Below are 16,087 nucleotides of genomic sequence, written 5' to 3'. Positions count from 1 at the left end.
GGGGGCGGCAGGCGCGCGCGGGGGCGCAGCGCGAGGTCGGCGATGGAGGCTGGACCGCGGGCAGCCCAGAAACTTCCCGGCCCGGAGAAACTCCGCCAGGCCCCGGACTGAGGCCGGGCCGAGGAGGCCGGAGCCAGTGGAGGCGGAGAGGAGGAGCGAGCGCGGGGAAGGCCGGGCGGCCGGCCCGCTGCGCGCCCCCTGGCCGGCTGCTCTCCCGCGGCCGCCGGGAAGCAGGAGCGCGGGAGGACGCAGGGAGAAGTGAGCAGTTGTTTTCCCTGGCTAGAGCGCGGCGCGGCGGCGGCGAGGGGGGCTGGGACGCTGGCCCCAGGCCAGGGAGACAGTTTTTTTCAGTGTAAAGCGTCGCCGCGGCCGCCCGCAGGAGCGAGGGTGTGCGGACGGGCGGGAGGGCTGAGGTGGGGGCGCTGCCCACCCCAGATGCCCGCCCCGCGGGACCCCGCTGGGCCCTTTCCAGCGAGCCCTCACCTGGGACCCGCGGGCCGGGAGGCCAGATTCCTCCGGGCGGGGCCGCGGCCTGCGCTAAACCTCCCGCCCCGCCCCGTCTAAGCGGGAACCCGGGGCCGGGGAGGAAGGTGGGCCCTGCCGGGGTCACACTGATTCGGTGGGAGGACGGGAACCCAGGCCCCTCAGCTCTTTACCCGTCTCCCTTGCGTATGTGGGGGTCTCACAGCCCCAAAGTCAGTTCTTAGTTCTCCCCTCTGAGGAAAGGACCCCAGGAAGGGCACCCTTGGAAGGCACAGTGATGTCTGGGGGTGGGGGGAGCCTGTGGGGTGCAGAAGGGGAGCAGAAAAAAACAGAATTGGAAATCCAACTCCCCTGTCAACCCCCCTTTAGAGGGCTTCCTGGTGCCCATCTTGCCACTCCGCCCTCCTTCCCCTCGTCTGGCTGGGCTGGCTGGACTGGCTCTGGGCCTCAGACACTCCGGAATCGCCAAGGTCTGAGCTCAGGGCCTGGCCCCCTTCCCAGGCTGACAGCCGCGAGGAGGGGGACATTGCTTAAGGGCCCAGGGGGCTGGGGAGGGGCACAGCAGGGCCCCAGAGCAGGGTTGGCAGGGGCTGGGGAGGGGTCTTGAGTTTGACCCCATCTAGAGAGGAGCCAGCTCTGCCCACTGATCTGGAAGGGAAGCTGCGGTGTTCTGAGACCTAGGCCATAAGTGAGACCCCAGGCTCCAGTGTCTGACTCAGAGCTCAGCAGGGGGAGGGGTGGCCAGGATCAGGAGGATGCCAAGTCAGGGTGGCGCCAAAACCTCCTTGGGAGGGCACCAAGGCTGGCCGGCCGATGAGGAGAGGGGTTGGGGTTTTTCTTCAGGCACACCTGTCCAAGGAACTTGTGCTTTTTACCATGAGGGTGGACTGAGACTTGAATTGCTCAGCAGCAGTGCCGGACACGTTTAGTAGAGTTTAGTGTTGCAGAGCTGGGAGGGGACAGCGAATTCCCCACTGCTGGAATGCTGGATGGCTTGCTCGGGGTGCCCCCTCCCTTGGCTCTGGTCACACTCTGAGGCAGGGAAGAATACTGAATGCTTAGCACCTGCCAGGCACAGCGCTGAGCGTTTTATATTCACTTTTCCCCCCTCACAGTCATCTGAACCCTCCCCTGCCTAGAGCTCACCTTGGAACACAGCTCATATAATAATCCTGGCTTGGAGGCTCAATTTCTCTAAGCCTCAGTTTTCTCTCTTGTGAAATGTCATTCACGACAGGGGACGGGGCAGACATGTGACTGATCACTTCAAACATAAGGGTGGTTACTGCAGAGGTCAGTGCTGTGACCAAGAAGAGCAAGAGCAGGCATGAGACCTGGAGATCTAGAAAATCCCTCTGACAAAGGGACTTTTCCAGCAGAGGCTGGAGGATGATGCTAGGGAAAGCCTGTTGGAGCTGGGGAAACTGAGGAAACAAGAGGGTGTTTGCCAAGGAGTGTGCAGCGGGGGTGAAGGGAGATGAAAATTTGGTTCTGCTGGGCCTCAGGGCAAGCTGGTGGAGCAACCAGGTGAGGAGGGGAGAGCAGCGTAGGTAGGCGGGGTAGGTCAGGGCAAAGCCATTGGGTTTCATTTTCATTGCCAAGGGACAGTGTGAGGGTGAGAGGAGTACTGCTGCCTTCCCGGAGAGATGACTCTGCTTGGATAGCAAGGAGCTGGAATCTACAGACTGCGTGAACCTAGGAGGAGAGGCAAGGCCTGTGGCTCTGATGGCTCCCAGGTGTCTGGCTGGCGCCTCTGGGTAGGCGGGAAGAGGAAAGAGAGAGGAGGAGAAGGAAGCACAGGGAAGCGTTCTCAGCACTCTGCTGGACCTGCTGTGTCTGAGGTGCAGTGCATCATCCAAGCCTGGCTGCCTGAGCCCATGTTAGACAGGACGCGTGGCCTGGGGACTTAGGCTCAGTCCTCGGCACATCAGGCATTTCCATGGTGGGGAGGACGATTTAGCTACAGAGAGACAAGGGCCCAGTGGGAAAGGAGCAGATCACCATTGCCAGGTCCCAGAAAGGAGGTGGAATCAGCCCAGAGACCCAGAGGCGCTTAGCAGGGAGCCAGGAGGGAACCGAGAGCTGGAGCGGGAAGAGGCAAGAGTGCCTGGAAGGAGGGTGTGGCCAGCATCATGTGGGCCGCAGAGAGCAGGATGGGCAGGCAGCTTCCCCGGGGCTGGGGAGAAGGCACTCAGCACAGCACAGCAGGCAGTGATGCTTGGACTTGCCTGTTGTCATCATCCAACTGGAAAGCTCACAGGGCCTCAGCAGGAAGCACCAGGCGCCCCATGCTGTGCAAGGGAGCTGAGTAGAAAGACAGACAGATGGGAGGAGCCATGGCTGGCAATAGGGTGAGCCCTTAGCCCCACCTAAGGGACTAGAAAGAGCTGGCACCCCATTACCTTCATACATAACCTAACGGGATGGCTTCAGCAGACACCTGTCCCCAAGGCCTGCAGGGAATAAATATTACCCTACTCTCCTCAGGCCCCCAGGACTCCAGTCAGGCCTGGGACTGCAGCACATGGACTGCAGCCTCCTAGCAAGCAACAGGGAGGTGGAAAGGGCAGAGTGGACTGCAGGGGAAACAGGCATCCCAATACATGTGTCCTTGCCTGCTGCTTTCCTAGCCTCCTCACCACACAGCACCCTTCGTCTTCCTTGAAGCTGCTGTTTCGCCTGCGTCCCAAATGTGCAGACCTTCAAATGTGCAGAAAGAGAGCATGATCTTCGTGGTTGTTCCAGATCACAAAGGCCACCAACAGGGCTGCCCGGGGCTCCCCTGCCTCCTGCACTACCTGCTCCACTTGGTGTCAGTCACTTTCTAAGACATAATTCTGTAATCCTAGCACTCTAGGAGCTGAGTGGGCAAGTTAGTGATTTAGCAAGACCCTATCTCGGAATAAGAAATGAGAAAAGGAGCTGAGGACATAGTGCAGTGTGAGGGCCCTAGGTTCAGTCGCAGTAGTTAAAAACAAAACAGAGCAGAAAACCAAACTGGGTTGGGTTTAGAGGTGTCCACCTGTAACAGCAGCATTTTAAGAGCCTGAAGTAGGAAGATTACAAATTCAAGTCCAGCCTGGGCAACTTAATAATTTAGCAAGACCCGTCTCAAAATTTAAAAAGGACCAAGACTGTAGCTCAGTGTGAAGGACCTGGGTTTTCAATTTCTAGTCCTGCAAAAATAAATAATTAATCATAGTTCCAGGGCTGAGGATATAGCCCAGTGGTAGAGCACTTGCCTCGCATATGTGAGGCCCTGGGTTCAATCCCCAAAATAGCATTATTATTATTATTCAGGGTGACTAGATATATAGCTCAGTGGTAGAGTGTATATTCAGCATGTGGAGTATACTGTATTTTGTATATTGTGTAGTATATTGTATACTGTAGAGTGTGTATTCAGCATGAGGCCCTGGGTTCAATTCCCAGCACTGGGGAACAAGAGAGAGAGAGAGAGAGAGAGAGAAAGAAAAAAAAAAAGCCAGGCATGGTGGCAGAGGCATGTAACCTGGGTACCTGAGAGGCTGAGGCAGGAGGGTTACAAATTCAAGGCCAGCCTGGGCAACTTTTTTTGTCTTTTTGAGATGGGGTCTCACTTCACTATGCAGTTCAGGCTGCCCTTGAGCTCACTTTGTGGCCCAAGCTGGTCTCAAACTCACAATGATCCTCCTGCTTCAGCTCCTGAGTGCTGGGGATTACAGGTGTATGCCACCACACCTGGCTTTTTTTTTTTTTTGTCTCATCCTGGGCAATTTAATGATGATGCAGGAGAAGTATAACTCCCAACTTGCTTGATGTCACATGGGCCATGCTTGTGTCCCCTGAAATCAAAGAATGAATTCCAAAGGACAAATGAGGTTCAGAGTGAGAAAGATTTATTGGAGAATAGGAATAGCTCCTAAGAGACAGGAGTGGTCCTGAGTGAGTTGCCACTGAGGCCCTTTGTCAGAGATAATTTATACAGCAAAGTCACAATGTAGCCAGGTGTTGTGGCACACACCTGTAATCCCAGCACTCAGCACTAGGGAGGCTGAAGTAGGAGGATCGCTGGGAGTTCCAGGCCAGCCTGGGCTACATAGCAAGACCCTGTCTCAAAACAAACAAATAAAAAAAAGTCACAATGTAGGTACAGCATGGGTCAAAACATAACGAACCTATAGGATGACAAGTATAGCTGGTTAGCTGATTTTTTTTTTTTTTGGTTAGCTGATACTGATCTGGTAGAGAAGCCGGCAAGTAGCAAGGCTGACATCACTCACCTTGCTTCCCTATGACTTCTATAACAGGAACATTTTTGCGAAGGGATGGGTCCAGGTGTTCTGGTCACCACCTGGGTGTCTGATGCATGTCTGGACTTAGTGCACTGGGTGTTCCTAATTACAGTACAGTCTCTTGAGGATGTCCCTTCTTCAGATGCACCTCCAGCCATAATTTTTTTTTTTTTTGCAGAACCGGAGATTGAACTCATGACCTTGTGCTTGCCAGGCAGGTGCTTATGCCACAGAGCTATATCTCCAGCCCCTCCAGCCATCATTCTGATATCTTTATGTTCACTGACTTCCTTGAGAGCCTGGTTCCTCTCTGACTATATATTGATTTCTATCTAATTTAGCTGCCTAAAACAGTGAGACCCTGTCTCAAAACAGAAACTTTTTAAAAGGAGGATGGGGAATGTAGCTCATTTTGAGGTCCTGTGTTCAAGCCCCAGTACTGCCAAAAACCCTACAAAAAGCAAAAGACAGTTTCAAGCATACCACTCTCCTGTCTAAAATGTCCCCAATGGGGGCTGGGGATTTAGCTCAGTGGCACAGCGCCTGCCTAGCAAGCACAAGGTCGTGAGTTCAATTCCCGGTACCGGAAAAAAAACCAAATAAAATAAAATAAAATAAAATGTCCCCAATGGCTTCCCTTTGTTCATCCACATCTGCCAGGCCTCCTTACCTGACAGGTTGAGCTCGTTCATTTGCCTGGGTGCTGTCTTGAGCCTTTGTGTCCAGAGTTCCTGGTCTTGTCTCTTTCCAGCCTCTGGCAACATCATTTGTTTGTTTCCTCCATTTCTCATCAAAACCCCAAACAGTCTTCCTTAAGGATTTGTTTGAGGCTGGCCTCAAACTTACAGTCTTCCTGCCTCAGCCTCCCAGAGTGCTAGGATTACAGATGTGACCACTGTGCCTAGTTAAATTTGTATTTAGTCATCTATTGTCTACCTTATCACCTGCCCTGGAAGGCACAGCCTTGTCTCCAGGTCCCAGCACAAGGCCACGCACATAGTAGGTGCTGCAGTTTGTTGGTTTACCACAAACTGGTTTTTTTGTTGTTGTTGTTGTTTTTTTTTTGGTCTTTTTGAGACAGAGTCTCGCTATGCAGTTCAGGCTAGTTTTGAACTCACTTTGTAGCCCAGACTGGCCTGGAACTCGCAACGTTCCTCCTGCTTCAGCCTCCCCAGTGCTAGGATTATAGGCGTGTGCCACCGTGCCTGGCTCTACCACAAACTTTACACTGTTGTCATTCCATCCTCCCAGCGACACTGCAGAGGGGAAACCAAGGCCCCAAAAGATGAAACAAGTTGACTCGGGTCACCTGATGAGTTAAGTGCAGGGGTTGAACCTAAGCCTCCTGATTCAAAATCTACACAAGGTTCCTGGGGAGAAGAATGGGGTGGCAGGAGGTCCTCGAAATGTCCCAAAGGTAGGTGGATGAGACCCCGAGTACATCCTATAAATGAGACAAGAAGGAACTGTGGGACCCAAGCCAGGGAATAGTAACACTGCTCTTGGGTTTATGAGGCCCAGAGAAGGGAAGGGACTTAGCCAATGTTACACACCCTGGCAATGGCAGAGGCAGAATTCAAACCCTTAATGGAGCAGGCTCCTGATGCCCTATTAAAGCATAACTGGATGGGCATAGTGGCATATGCATGCAATCTCAGCATTCGGAGGCTGAGGCAGGCAGATGGCCACGGTTGCAGGCAGACTGGGCTACATGGTGAGTTCAGAGCCAGCCTGAACAATAAATATAGCCAGACCCTGTCTTAAAAAAAAGAAAAAAGCAGGGGCTGGAGATATAGCTCAGCGGCACAAGCGCCTGCCTGGCAAGCGCAAGGTCCTGAGTTCAATTTCCAGTACCAAAAAAAAAAAAAAACAAAAAACAACAGCCAGGCATGGGGACACATGCCTGTAATCCCAGCACAGAGGAGGCTGAGGCAGGAGGATCGTTGCAAGTTCTAGACTAGCCTGGGCTACAAAGTGAGCTCAAGACCAGCCTGAACTGCACAGTGAGACCTTGTCACAAAAAGACAAAGAAAAAAAAAAAAAAGCACAGCTGGACAGAGATGCCTGAATAATGAAAGTAAGTCTCAGAAGACATACAATACAGTGACCATATTCTAGCCTTGATTCTCCTGACTGCATCATGTACTGGCTACATGAAAATTGGTTGCTTTTTCTGTCTGCTTCCCCATTTTCCAACAGGAAACAGTGAACTGATACTAATGAAGCCTCTGGTAACTGACACCGGCATACAGGAAGCCCTCGGCAGACATCTGTGGGATGCTTTCCTTGTTGTCTGGACCTGGAGGCCAGCATGGCTGGGGCGGGAGGGGCTGCCATTCAGAGATGGCAGCTGTGTGCCAGGCTTCCTGCTCCCTCCCTATGGCATCTTTCTGAGTTCTGAACATCTCCAGGAAGCTTCTAGATGCTGAGGAAAGAAATGGTTCTGGGAGTGAGGGTAACAATAGAGCAGGGAAGCGGCTGCTTGGCCACTCTCAAGAAAATGATGGAGTTACAGAGGCTTGGAGGAGGCGTCTTTTCCCAAGGGCACTGTACTGTTTCTTTGTTTTGTTTTGTTGTCTTTTTGAGACAGGGTCTGGTATGCAGTTCAGGCTGGCCTTGAGCTCACTTTGTAGCCCAGGCTGGCCTCGAACTCATGACAGTCCTCCTGCCGCAGCCTCCTGAGTGCTAGGATTACAGGCATGCACCACCACGTGGTCTGCCTAGCTGGTTTGTTTGTTTTGTACCGGGAATCAAACTCAGGACCTTGCGCTTGTCAAGCAGGCACTTGTGTCACTGAGCTATATCCCGGGTCCAAGGGTACTGTACTGAAAGAGGCTGCTCCTGAGTCCCTCGGATGCACACCTCACTGTGGGTACCCAGATGACGAACACTGAGGTGGGATTGGAGAATGAGATGAACCTATCCTCACAATTGACATGAGTCCTTTTTCTTTTTGCAGTACTGCAGACTGAACCCCAGGCCTCACGTATGCCAGGCAAGTGCTGCACTATCTGGGCTGCACCAGCCCCTCCTTATGCTTGATAGAGCAAGGAGGCTCTTCTGCCCCATTACTCTTACCACCTTTGACATTCAGGAAGAGGCCACTGTTGAGAACTCAGGTGCTACAGGAACACTGATTGCCCGGGCTCCATCCGGGAGCTGCCGCCCTGTGACATCCCAGCTGGGTGACCATGGATATATCTCTTATCTCCTCCAAGTTTCAGCTTCCTCAACTGAAAACTGGAAGGATGATAAAACCTAATTCATACCCAGGTACTGTGGTAAATGCCTGTAATTTCAGCACAGGAGGCTGAAGCAAAAGAATCTTGATTTTGAGCCCAGCCTGGGCTACGTATGGAGAGCTTGTCCCTGAAGAAACCAACCAAACCCCCTATCACAGTGTTGTATTACGGATTAAAAGAGATACTCCCTGAAAAGCTCTTAGCTCAGTGTCTGGCCCCCTAAAAACACACACCCCCAAAAAAGTTAGGTATGATTATTTTATCCAAAATGACAAAAAAAAAAAAAAAAAGAGCTGTGTATGGTGGTGCACGCCTGCAATCACAGCACTCCAGAGGCTGAGGCAGGAGGATCGTTGTGAGTTCGAGTCCAGCCTGGGCTACAAAGTGAGCTCAAGGCCAGCCTGAACTGCATAGCAAGACCCTGTCTCCAAAATGACAAAAACAAAACAAACAAACAAAAAAAGTATGATTATTTTTATCATGGTATCATCTGGCCCTTTCTTGTTTCCCAGAAATATCAGATCAGTCACATCAAAGTGAACCTTTCGAAGTGAAGACACAAGGATGCAATGTCTGCTATTCAGAATCATACCTTGGCCATGTGATATTACCCCACCAGACAAGCCAGTCCAGGGGGACCTTTAACCAAGCAGTGTGTGAAAACACCATCACTGAACAGGCAAGAAGGACACAAACTCAACAGTCCAAGCAGGTTTATTTATTTTTGTTTTGTTTTATTTTTTTTCCGGTACCGGGAATGGAACTCTTGACCTTGTACTTGACAGGCAAGTACTGCGCCGCTGAGCTAAACCCCGAGCCCCGCAAGCAGGTTTATTGCTAAACCTGACAGGGACCTTTCTGTGCTAGCAGAACAGAGAAGGTGTCTCAAACAGGCTAAGAGGCTTTTTCTTTTTTTTTTGTCTTTTTGAGACGGGGTCTTGCTATGCGGTTCAGGCTGGCCTTGAGCTCACTTTGTAGCCCAGGCTGGCCTCGAACTTGCATGATCCTCCTGCCTCAGCCTCCCCAGTGCTGGGATTACAGGCATGCGCCACCATGCCTGGTTTAAGAGGCTCCCCGCCCCACCCCACCCCTACCGGCGATTGAATTCACAACCTTGCACTTGCCAGGCAGGCGCTGTGCCGCTGAGCTAAATCCCCAGCCCCCTGAGTTTGATTCCTGATACAAAAAAAAAAGCCAGGTGTGATGGCGCATGCCTATAATCCCAGAACTCGGGAGGCTGAGGCAGCAATATCCTTGCGAGCTGAGACCAGCCTGGGCTACAAAGTGAGCTCAAGGCCAGCCTGAACTTCATAGAGAGACCCTGTCTGAAACACACACACACACACACACACACACACACACACAAAACAGTGGGATAATACAACAGGGATGAAGTTTAACATTTGAAAGGGAAAAAGTTAAGTTCCTTCCCCATACCTGGATGCCTGCATTTTGTATACTGCCTTCAGCAGATATTATCTTGCCTCAGGAGGCTGTGAATATGAGCTTTCCCAATAAAGTCGGAGACACGTGCAGCTATTTGCAAACTATCCTGTCCCTAAAGCAAGTTACACGGGCCTCAGGCCATAGGGCCCCACGTAGCCTGATCCCTAGCAGAGTAAAATATTATTTCACATCCCCTGGTCCACAATACATAGGAAATTAGGGCATGGCAAAGCAGGCTGGGGAAGTAGGCATGACTTGTAAATTACCAGATCCTGGAACACATTGGAAGAATGGTTCCCATGGTTTTTAATAGGATAGTGTTGGGGACCAGGGGATATGAAATAATATTTTACTATGCCCATGGCTCTGAGGCTGGTGACTAGCTTCAGGAACAAAAAAGTGTGAGGAAGGCTGCATGCTTCCTGGCTGCACAGGGAAAGCTCTTAACCACAGCATTTCGAAGATAAGATAACATCTGCTGAGGACAATCTAAAGAATTTGGGCACCCAGTCTGGTGGTGCACACCTGTAATCCCAGTACTCAGGAGGCTGAGGCAGGAGGATTGTTGTGAGTTTGAGACCAGCCTGGTCTACAAAGTGAGCTCAAGGCCAGCCTGAACTGCATAGCAAGACCCTGTCTCAAAAAGACAAAAAAAAAAAGAAAGCCAGGGACAGATTCTAAGTCACTGTGTTTTCAGGAGAAAGACAAGTAAATGTGTGACTTTCACAGAAGTAGGACAGTGTCAGGGAGCATATGATGCTTCAGAAGAAACATGGGGCTCCCCCAAGCCAGTGGGATCTGCGTCAGTTGGGTGGACAAAGTGATAGTTTCCCCAACGTGGCCTCCTCACAGCTCAGTTGGAATGAGTGTAGTCCTTGTTCTGAGAAGGACTGACAGGGCATCAGGAAATGTCTTATTTGCACATGACTCTGGGATGTCATTTGTCACCCTATGGAATGACTGAGGGCTAAAGGAGTGGGATGGGACAGCGTCTGGAGATGTTGGTGTATATGGAGGCCGTACAAGAGCTGAGGTCACTCCTGAGGTTTCCCATCTCTGGAGAAGACCAAGTGGAAGGGCCATCAAACAGAGCCTTCTAATGGAGAACGGCAAACCTGGCATTGAGTTAACTTCAAGGCACTTGCCTGTACTCCCAACTGACATGGCTTGTACCTAGATGCCCCCCCAAGCCTCATGCACTCATAAGTGGGGCTTTTCAGAGGTAGCTGGATCTAGGGTGTGTGACACTAGGATTAAGAGTGTTTGGTACTGGCCGGCCATGGTTGGGCATACATGTAATCCCCATACTCTGAGTTTGAGGCAGGTGGATCACCTCAAATTTGAGGCCAGCCTGGGCTACATAGTGAGTTTAAGGCCAGTCTGCACTACATAACGAGACCATGTTTGAAAACAAACAAACAAAAAACAGCATGTGATACTGGGATTAGTCCACTAATTGGTTTATCATAGTCCTGGGTGTGGATGATGGAAGCCCCATCCTGGGTGTGGGCGGCACCCCCTGAAAACCTTTTAGCCTGGATGGAATAAAAGGGAAAGGGAGGCTGCTCAATGCCTGCTGCTTCTTTTTTTGTTTGTTTGTTTGGTTTTTTTTTGGTTTTTCTCCGATACCGGGAACCGAACTCATGACCTTGCGCTTGCCAGGCAGGCGCTTTGCCGCTGAGCTAAATCCCCAGCCCCCTGTTGCTTCTTGATGCTTTTTTCTGCCTGCCTTGCTATGAACTGTTTCTCTTCTGTGATGGGCCTCAGCCATGCTGTCCTGCCTTGGAGCCAGCTGACTATAGACTGAAATTGTGAGCTGAAATAATCCTGTCCCTCTCCCTCCCCTCCCCTCCCCACTCCCTGTCTTTTCTCTTCCCCTGCTTCCCTCCCTCTCCCGCTCCCTCTCCCCTTCTTTCCAGGGTTTTGCTATGTAGTTCAGGATAGCCTTGAATTCATCATATAGCCTCAAATTTGTGGTGATCTTTCTGCCTCAGCCTCCCAAGTGCTAGGATTACAGGCATGCATTACTATGTCTTGCCAAACCTTTCTTTTAGCTTGTGGGTGTTGGGTGTTTTGTCTCAATGACAAGAAGGACACCAGGAAAAGTTGAAGCAAGAGCATTACAAGTTCTAGCCAACCTGGGCAATTTAGCAATTTAGCTAAGCTCTGTCTTAAAATTTAAAAAAAAAAAAAAATTAAAGGGCTATGTGGACATGATGGCACACACCTGTAATCCCAGCACTCGGGAGGCTGAGGCAGGAGGATTGTTGCAAGTTTGAGACCAGCCTGGGCTACAAAGTGAGCTCAAGGCCAGCCTGAACTGCATAGGGAGACCCTGTCTCAAAAAGACAAAAAAATTTTTTTAAAAAGGCTGGGAATGTACCTCAGTGTGAAGGCCCTGGGTTCAATGCCCCATACCACCAAATATATAAGTAAATGAAAAAGAAAAATTAAGGCACTGAAAACCTTCTGGACTCTGAGTGTGCTGGCATAGGCCTGTAATCCCAGCAATCGGGAGGCTGAGGCAGGAGGATCACTGCAAGCTTGAGGCCAGCCTGGCCACAAAGTGAGTTCAAAAACAGCCTGAACTGCAGAGTGAGACCTGGTCTCAAAAAAAAAAAAAAAAAAGAACCATCTGAGAGAGGGAGGAAGGGTGTGTTCCTTAGGGAGGAAGGCTCTCGGGAGGAACAGAGAGTGTTAATGTCCCCCTTCTGCCTTATCCCCCAAGAGCTGAGGTTTTCCTTCCTGGTGGGCAAGGTCACTGCCCTCCCTCAGCTGTCACAAAAGTGATGTGCTCCATCCCAGTAGATGGATCTTCAGCTTTTCCCAGTCACCTGGGAAATCACCCTATCAGGCGGCCCTTTAACCTGGGATCACACGGCAGGCCAGGTGTTTCCATCAAACTCACATTCGCCTGCTTTGCACGTGTGCCCCTGTTGAGGACTCAGGAGAGGTGTGCACCTCCAAGCTCTGCAGTTATTTTCAGCCCAGCAAGAGAGTTTTGGTGACCTGGACCCCTGTGCTGCCACCTGAGAGTCCCGAACCAGGCTGGTCCTGAATTGCAATTAGGGATAAGTAAGAGATAACTTGTCCAGGAATGGTGAGCATGGAACCTGGAATTTTCAAAATTGCTGTAGATAAACTTTCACCCCTTTCATTCTGATCATTATGAAAGGTGTTGCTAAGAGATGTCCTCTCCTGGGGACACAGAAGTCAGTGACTGGGCTGTCTCACTAAGGTGTGTGAATCAGATGGAGCCAGAAACCCTCTTGAGTTCCTTCCTGAAGAAGTCATTTTTTCCCTTCTTTCAGTATTGGGGATTGAAACCAGGGCCTTCACACTGAGCAAGGCCTATCTTAAACTTATTTGATTTTGAAACAAGAGACTCACTAAGTTGCATAGCCTGGGCTCAATGTTGCAGTCTCCTTGCCTCAGCCTCCCAGAATGCTGGGATTACAGGTATGCACCACCTTGAGGGGCCAGAAGCCCACCTGAGTTGAATACCACTCCCTCCCCGGCACCGGGAATCAAACTCACAACCTTGCACTTGCCAGGCAGGCGCTGTGCCGCTGAGCTAAATCCCCAGCCCCTTTTTTTCTTTTTGACACAAGGTCTCACTGTGTGGTTCAGGCTGGCCTTGAGCTCACTTTGTAGCAAGGCTGGCCTCAAACTCACAACAATCCTCCTGCCTCAGCTTCCTGCATGCTGGGATCACAGGCGTGTACCACCACTCCCAGCTTGAATTGATTTCTGAGGAGGCTGTTTCAGGGCTCAACAGTACCATAGCCTGTGGATGTTAATAGCATGGTTCTCTGAACCCCTTGATGTCAGCCCATTGTTGAGTGGCTTTCAGGGTACAAGATGCTCCATTGCTAGAATTCAGATGGTCCAGACAGCTACAAACATGACGCAGAATCATCACAAGACCACGTGGTGTGGCCAGAGTTGGCTGACTAGCCTGAAAGATCAGCACTGTAGCCTGAAAGTATAAGCATCACCTTTGCCCAGGGGAGAAACAAAGTCCGGTGTGTTCTCCTGGACTCTCAGTATGAAGGGCCATGCTGCATATCAGATGGCTCCTTCAGTGTGGGACAGAAAGATGGATTTCCTGGCAGGCATCACAGGCATGGAGTGGTGACCCCTGCATCAGAAGCATAGAATCTTTTCCTTTGTACCCGTGCATTAATGGTGGCTGTGTTGTCAGGTCTGCTGTGATAGTGGGTCCAGGCAGAAATGGAGGCAGTGCAGGCAGTGAAGCAAGATTAACAGCTGGAGTCCAGTCAGTCTCACCATTGAGTGGGCTTTAATGCAAACTTTTTTTTTTTTTTTTGGTCTTTTTCAGACAAGGTCTCCCTTTGCAGTTCAGGCTGGCCTTGAGCTCTGTAGCCAGGCTGGTCTCGAACTTGCAATGATCCTTCTGCCTCAGCCTCCTGAGTGCTGGGATTACAGGCATGTGCCACCATGAACGGTGTGTAACACAACCTTTGTAAGCAGGGTAGACCAGTAGTCCCAAACTTTTTTGGCACCAAGGACTGATTTCATGGAAGACAGTTTTTCTATTGATGGGGGTTGGGGTAGTGCGGGTGGGGGATGATGGTTTTGGGATAATCAGAAGGAGCATAACTGAGATCCCTTGCCTGTGCGTTCTCTGCAGGGCTTATGCGCCTAAGGGAATCTAATGCCATCTGCTGAGCTGACAGGAGGCAGATTGGACAGGGGTGGAGCCCAAGGGAGGTGAAGCAAGCAGTGAGGAGCGGCTGTAAATACAGATGACGTTTTGCTTAGTCACCAGCTACTCACCTCTTCAGGCTGAGGATTGGACCCGAAGCTGAAGACCCTTGATACAGACAGTTTGATTGGCCATGATTTATTCCCAGTTAGCTGAAAACGTTGATATGCCCAGCCCTGTCTTGTTTGGTGGGGCTGTCCTTATTATTGACATTAACTGTTTCACATTTGAGAGACTGTGACTCAGCAACCATAGCCACATGGCCTTTCGCTTGCAGAGGTGAGATTTTTACCCGTGGGGTGACCTGGGCTTACTGTGGTCAGTATCTAGCTAAATGTCTGTCAGTTTTGTTGATCTTTTCAAAGAACTAACGTTTGGGTTAGTTGATTTCCTCTACCACTTTTCTATTCTCTTTCTACTCTAGTCTTTATTGTGTCCTTTATTATGCATTTGGTTACCTTTGATTTAGTTTCTTTTTTCTTTTTTTGGTGCTGAGAATCGAACTCACAATCTCACACTTGCCAGGCAGGTGCTTGTGCCGCTGAGCTGTATCCCCTGCCCCATTTTTTTTGCTTTTTTGAGACAGGGTCTTGCTTTGTAGTCCAGGCTGGCCTCGAACTGATACTCCTGCCTCAGCCTGCCGAGTGCTGGGATTATGGGCCTGTGCCACCACACTGGGGCTCCAGGGAAATCTTTTTGAGGGAGACGGAGCTCCCTTCCAATGGGTCTCTACAGCAGCCAAGGTTCACTGGAAGAAACAGTTGTTAGACCCCTTTCCTGTCATCTTGGACTGGCTGTGAGCTGGCATGATGGGAAGGCTGAGCTGGCCTTCTTTATCCAACGTCACATGCCCTGGACCTCAGCTCCCAAGCGGGCAGCCCAGATTCTAATGACTTACCCAGTTTTTACCCATAATGGTAGTAAATTCCTTCCACTGTGCTGTGTGTGTGTGTGCGTGCGTGTGCACATCTCTATAAATGATGTCTGAATGTCTGTACTTCCAAGGTGAGTCTCAGCGCTAGACATTACCCTGAGGCAGCCTGAGAACTATCCTCCTGTGCGCCACCCACCAACCACCCAGCCCCAACCAGGGGAATCCCTGGCAGTTGACTATGAAACCAGTTTTTGGTACTTGGCCTGCAGGCACCTTTCTAATTCTTCCTTATGAACACAATTAAAGTTGAAGACTATGTATTGCTTGGCTGGTTATACTATTTGGCCAGTATGTGTGCTGCCAATTCCCTGGCCTCCCTTCAAAACCTGTTAATCAGTTCATGAGATCTTCATCTTTTTTCTTACCAAAAGATGCATGAAGGGCTGGAGTTGTAGCTCAGTGGTAGGTAGAGTACTTGCCTAGAATTGGCGAGGCCTTGGGTTTAATCCTTGGTACCCTGGTACCATCACCACCACCAAAACAAACAAACGAAAAGACAGATCTCACCAGGCGTGGTGGTGCATGCCTGCAATCCCAGCACTAGGGAGGCTGAGGCAGGAGGATCGTTGTGAGTTCGAGACCAGCCTGGGCTACAAAGTAAGCTCATGGCCAGCCTGAACAGCATAGTGAGACCCTGTCTCAAAAAGACCAAAAAAAAAAAACAAAAACAAAAAAAAAGAAAAGAAAAAAAGAGTTGCCTAGGCTGGCCTTGAATTTGTAACCCTCCTGCTTCAGCCTCTCAAGTACCCAAGTTACGTGCCTGTGCTACCATGCCTGGCTTTTTTTTTTTTTCTTTCTCTAGCTCTCTCTCTCTCTTATTCCCTAGTGCTGGGAATTAAACCCAGGGCCTCATGCTGAATACACACTCTACAGTGTACAATATACTACACAATATACAAAATACAGTATACTCCACATGCTGAATATACACTCTACCACTGAGCTATATATCTAGTCACCCTGAATAATAATAACAATA

At 50.4% G+C, this 16,087-nt stretch overlaps 1 protein-coding gene across 1 annotated transcript in view; it reads right to left on the bottom strand.

Moving 5' to 3' along the window:
• Window positions 1-115, bottom strand: part of Ltbp3 (latent transforming growth factor beta binding protein 3) — a gene marked incomplete in the record, with an annotated part of 16,184 nt that extends 16,069 nt beyond the window's left edge. Inside the window, 1 exon segment of the mRNA XM_005384491.2 lies at window positions 1-115.
• Between the last annotated feature and the right edge of the window lie 15,972 nt (window positions 116-16,087).

Source organism: Chinchilla lanigera, unplaced genomic scaffold, assembly GCF_000276665.1.
Source record: "Chinchilla lanigera isolate Chin_1 unplaced genomic scaffold, ChiLan1.0 scaffold00021, whole genome shotgun sequence".
NCBI classification, from domain to species: Eukaryota; Metazoa; Chordata; class Mammalia; order Rodentia; family Chinchillidae; genus Chinchilla; species Chinchilla lanigera.
The sequence above is the reverse complement of the archived record's forward strand: the minus strand, read 5'-3'. Positions and strand labels throughout refer to the sequence as shown.